Source organism: Arachis ipaensis, chromosome B6 (assembly GCF_059453495.1).
Source record: "Arachis ipaensis isolate K30076 ecotype BB chromosome B6, ASM5945349v1, whole genome shotgun sequence".
NCBI lineage: Eukaryota > Viridiplantae > Streptophyta > Magnoliopsida > Fabales > Fabaceae > Arachis > Arachis ipaensis.
In genome coordinates this window covers 23,434,355-23,440,034 of record NC_142441.1, presented here as the reverse complement: position 1 = coordinate 23,440,034, position 5,680 = coordinate 23,434,355, and positions in this window count along the sequence as shown.

Below are 5,680 nucleotides of genomic sequence, written 5' to 3'. Positions count from 1 at the left end.
CTGGGCTACCGGCTTCGACTTGGGGTCTATGGCTAGCCGGTGAGACATCAGGTCTGGGTCTATTCCTGGCATGTCGGCAAGAGTGAAGGTGAATATGTCTCTATTTTCCTTTAGAAGTTCCATGGGTTCTCCTTTTAGGTTAAAGGGAAGGATTTTGTTGATGAAGGTGAACTCGTCCTTGGTTTGTCCTATTTGTAGCTTCTCCATGTCTCCCTCCGATTCTGATTAGGGCTGATCATTGTCGGGTGTCCAGGTCGGGTAGGAAAATTTCCGCCACATCTCGGGACCGTTTTCAGAGGGATAGGATAGTGTTGTCGCACTCCACACCGACGTCCCTATCACCTGTATGGTTCATATGGTTCTGTTATCCACTTGGAACTTCACGTTTAGAAATTTAGTGAATATGGCGGGAGAGAGGTCATTGATTGTCTTTGTCCCTAGGATGATGTTGTAGGCCATAGAGTCATTTAAAACCATGAACTCAGAAAGTATGTTTTCTTCTGGATGCTGATTTTGGTAGTGGTTGGTAGCACTATAGAGCCGTCCGGTTTGAGAAAATTCTCTTCGAAGGCTCCCTTGAAGAGGATGTTGGGGTCAACACCGGTGTCTACCAGTATGCACTTTACTAAACTAGTTCTGGCTCTGGAAAAAATGACACAGGGGCATCTTCCACTGAGGTGCTATTCTGGCACTCATCGAAGGAGAATGTTATCGTGGTCAGGAAGGAGGAGGTTCTTTTTTCATATTTTATAACCAGCACTTGGAGATCCTTTTTTAATGCGGATTTGGATTTTTCGGATGCATCTTTCTCGGTGATGATGTTTACTTATTGTCAGGTCGACCTCTGGGCTTTCACGATGTTTCGGTCTCACCATTTTGGAATTTCGACCTTCTTGCTCTGGTGAATTCTCTCTTTAAACCATCCTAGGCTCTCATATAGTTTTGGCAAACTCAAGGAGTTTGCCATCTCGGATGGCTTGTTCGAGAGTGTCTTTGAGGTTGAAGCAGTCTTGAGTTTTATGTCTGTATCCTCTATGATAGCCATAGTATAGACTTTCGTTATTACCTGTGCGCTCTTTCAATTGTCTGACCTTTGGGAGGATGCCTAATTCTGCTATCTGGTGATAGATCTCGATGATCGGGGTTAGCATAGTGGTATAATTTGTAAACTTTCCAACTCTAGGCAGCTGGTTGGGGGCAGCGGTTTTGAAATGCTCCTTGGGGGCTTCCTTGGGTGGTGGGTTATTCCGTTGGGCCGTGTGCCTGTGGTGCTGTTTATTGGCTGCCACGACTTGACTCACTTATTCATCATTTATATACTCCCTTGCTACGTTTTGGATTTCGTGCATGGTTCATACCGGTTTGGTTATGAGGTGTTTTTAGAAATCCTTATTCATCAGCCCGTTGGTTAGGCTTGGGATGACCACCGAGTTCGTTAGCCCGTTAACCTCCAAACACTCATAGTCAAACCTATCTAGGTATTTCCTTGTGGGTTCATCTAGTCGTTGAGTGACTCCGAGCAGCTTGATGTGGTGCTTCGCCTTCGCGATCTGTATGGTGAATTGTGCCATGAATTTTTCGGAGATGTTGTCAAAATAGGATATTGATCAATTTGGGAGGGCATTGAACCATTTTATTGCTGGTCCAGCTAGTGTTACCGGAAAGGCCCTGCAACGAATTACGTCGGCTGTTCCCTCCAGGTTCATCCTGGTCTCAAAGGTCGTTGGGTGCTCCTGAGGGTCCTTGGTGCCATCATACTTCATGTCAGTTGGTTTGTCAAAACCCTTTGGTAGCTTAGCCTTCAGGACTTTCTCAGTGAATGGGTGTAGCTCCTATTATCACTTGTTTGCTCCTTCTTCGCCTAGAATATCTTTGGTATCTCCTTTCATCATCATCGCGGTGGTGTTCGGGTTCCTAGGATCTGCTGCGGTTCCTGCGCCTACCGTGATGTTGGTTTGGCGACCTCTTGTGCTTTGCCTCTCTTCGTGACACGGTCCGGGAGACCGCTTTGCTTCTATGTTCTGGTTGGTACCGTTCTTTAGAGGCGATCGGCCTTCTATGGTCTGTACTCGTTGCTTTTGAATTATTTGGTTTGCTTGTTCTCCAAGGTCGACGATTGCTCTAGCCTCGCCAGATAATCGGTCGTGTACTCATGGCTGTTGCTTGTTATGGGTTGGCTGGGCGTGGACGACGCTGATTATCCTCCCCTGGGCTGGGGGTAGTTGTCATTTCGTGGCTCATTTGCTGTGGGAGGGGGGAAGTTGGTGGATCTGGTTCGTGGTGGTTTGAGAACCGTTTCTTGTGTTCGTTCGTCATGCTACCAAGTGTAAAACCCCAAATATTTGAAAATTAAATAATAAATTATTTGTGATTTATTTCAATTATTTGAGAGTATGTTTTCAAAATTTTTTATATTAATTGAGTACTTTCTTAATATTGATTTAAAGTTTTGGTGATTGAAAATGTAATGAGAAATTTATATATTTTAATTTGAATAATTAGATTTTGAACTTTGTTTTATAATTTAAAAGAAAATTAATCTCATTATCTCTAATTCTCAAATTAGAGTATTTATTTGATGATGAATAAGTAGTATTTTATTTAAAGATAATTTTGTTGGATCTAAAATTGACTTTCAATTATTCTATTATCCTAATCTTATTAAAATTACAAAACTACCTTTATACATATCTCTACCCAAACCCTAATGCCCAAATTAAAAACCCTAACCTTAATTTACACAACACACACAACACCCTTACCATTTCTTCCTCTCCCTCAGCCGCCACACCCCTAACCCCCTTCCTCCACCCTCAACGACACACACAAATCAAACACACACACATACACACACGCACGGAGAAGAGTGCGCCGGTGATGGATGGATTTATGTTGATTTATAATTTCTCAATAAATTGAATCACTTCGTTGCATGTATAGTCTAGACCAACAATGGATCCTCCATCAAAGTTTAATTTGTTTGTCACAAGTGCAAACTAATAAAAATACCGAGAGTATTAGATCTCGGGTCGTTTCTCAAAGGAATTGCAGTAAGGTATGCGTGTTATCGATTATGAGGTTCAAGGGGTGGTTTGCAATAAGAAGCGAGAATTTAAATGACAATAAAATAAAGAAATCAGCAAAGGAACGCAATTACCAAAAAGAGACATTCATGGCAAGGATTGAGAATCAAGACTTTCTATCTTAGTCATTAATTATCATATGATAGTTGCCAAGAGCTAAGCCTATTTCGTTATCTCCAACATCAGAATAAGGTATAATGTTATCTTCACATTGAGAGAAAGTCAAATAGGACTAGCTAATCCCTGATGAGCGGATATTTTATATGCTTTTTGGCATCATTTTTATATAGTTTTCATTATGTTTTGTTTAAGTTTTATTATATTTTTATAGGTTTTAGTGAAAAATTTACATTTTTGGATTCTACTTTGAGTTTGTGTGTTTTATGGTTATTTCAGGTATTTTCTAGCTGAAATTGAGGAGCTTGAGTAGAAGTCTGATTCAGAGACAAAGAAAGGGCTACAGATACTGTCAGGATCTGACCTCCGTGCACTCAAAGGAGCTTTTCTGGAGCTACAGAAGTTCAAATGGTGCGCTCTTAACGGCTATAGAAATCTAACATCCAGGGCTTTCTAGAAATATATAATAGTCCATATTTTGCTTTGGAAATGAAGGCCCAAAACTGCCGTTCAACGCCAGCCACCAGCCCTATTCCTGGCGTCCAGCGCCCACAGGGGAGCAGCTGGCATCCAATGCCCAAAAAGGAGCCCAGGGGTGGCGTTCAATGCCTCTAAGGGGTACTAGCTCGTGGGAGACACTCAAGCTCAGCCCAAACATTCACCAAGTGGGCTCCAAAAATGGATTTTCACACTACTAAACTAGTTTATCTTATTTCTGTAATTCTTAGTTAGCAGATTAGTATATATAGGAGGAGATCACCCTTGTTTAGGATCTTTTTCCTCCCCTACTATTTTGAACACTATTGTGTACAGTATGTGTCACTAACCTCTTAAGGTTAAGGTTAGGAGCTCTGCTGAGTTTCATGGATTAATAATATTACCGTTCTTGTTTAATATGTCTGATTCTATTCTTTTATGCCTTCTCATTCTTCATCTCATGAATTGAGGATGACCCGTGACAATCATCCTTGTTCTACATGGGTTTCGTGCGAGTCCTGACACGGATAGCGTTGAACCAAAGCTAGAGATTGCATTGCAGATTCCAATAGAGTACCTGGGCAACTTTGGATACGTGACATATAATCCCGTTGACCGTGGGTAAGTGAGGTCTCTGTTGCGTTAAGGCTAGAGTCAGAGAAGCAGAACTTTCTGATTCGGAAGATCTGCCTTGTCTGTGGTACCTTGAGTAGGATCGTGAAGGGGAATGGATTTCTTAGAGCTTCATCTTCTGCTACAGTGAGAAACCTAGAGGTGGCTTGATGAGAGGACATGAGTCATTTCAACGTGGTGGATTGCTGCAGTTGAGGAGGTTAACTTGATGAGAGGACATGAGTTAATCACTTATGGCTGTCATTGAAGGAATTAGAAGGTTATTGAAGTAAACAGTAAGAAAAGTTAATCCAGAAAGACAAAGCATCTCCGAAGCCTCAACCATTCTCATACCATTGAATTCTTATCTACCTTGTAACGTTCTATTTATCTGTTTTATATGTTTTTCGTGACAAACTATAATTTCTATCCGCCTAACTAAGATCTGCAAGGTATCCACTGCTTGCTCAAACCAACAATCTCCATGGGATCGACCCTCACTCACCTGAGGTATTACTTGGACGACCCAGTATACTTGCCGGTCTATCTGTGCGAATTCTGCGGAGCCAGTTTTGTGCACCAAGTTTTTGGCGCCATTGGCGGGGATTGTTCGGATTTGATAAACAACCAGATTATCTTGTTGCTTAGATTAGGTACTTTTTACTATTTTGTTTGAGTCTTTTGTTTTCTTTTCAAAAAATTTTCAAAATCTTTTCTTTTCTTTATTAATCTTTATCTTTTGTTTGAGTCTTTTGTTCTTGTTCTTGTTAAAGTTTCAAATTTCTTGCTTTCTTTTTCAAAATTTTTTTCAAAAATAGTGTCTTTTGTTTGAGTCTAGTGTCAGTTCTTAACTTTGGCATCCTTTGTGTGTTCTTTGTTCCTTTGAATTTTTGAAATTGTCTTTAGTGTTCTTTCTTGGTATACAAGTTGTTCTTGTTTCTTTTCTTGTTTTGATCTTAAAATTTTTAAGTTTGGTGTCTTTTGGTGTTTGTTTTCTTAATTTTCGAAATCTTGTGTCTTTTGATCTAAAAATTTTAAGTTTGGTGTCTTTTGGTTGTTTTTCTCTTTCTTTATTAATTCAAAAAATAAAAAATATCTTTTTTATCTTTATTAAAAAAAAATTTCGAAAATTCCAAAAATATTTTCAAATTTTAATTTCAAATCATTATCTTATCTTATCTTATTTTTAAACCTTTTCAAAAATCATATTTTTTTCAAATCACTATCTTATCTTTTTTTTTTATCTTTCTTTAAATTTCAAAAATCCTATCTTATCTTATTTCAATTTCAAATTTTAAAACTCAATTTTAAAATTTCAAATTTCAAAATTTAATCTTTTTAAAAAATAAAATTTCAAATCTTATCTTTCTAAATATTTTTCAAATCTTCAT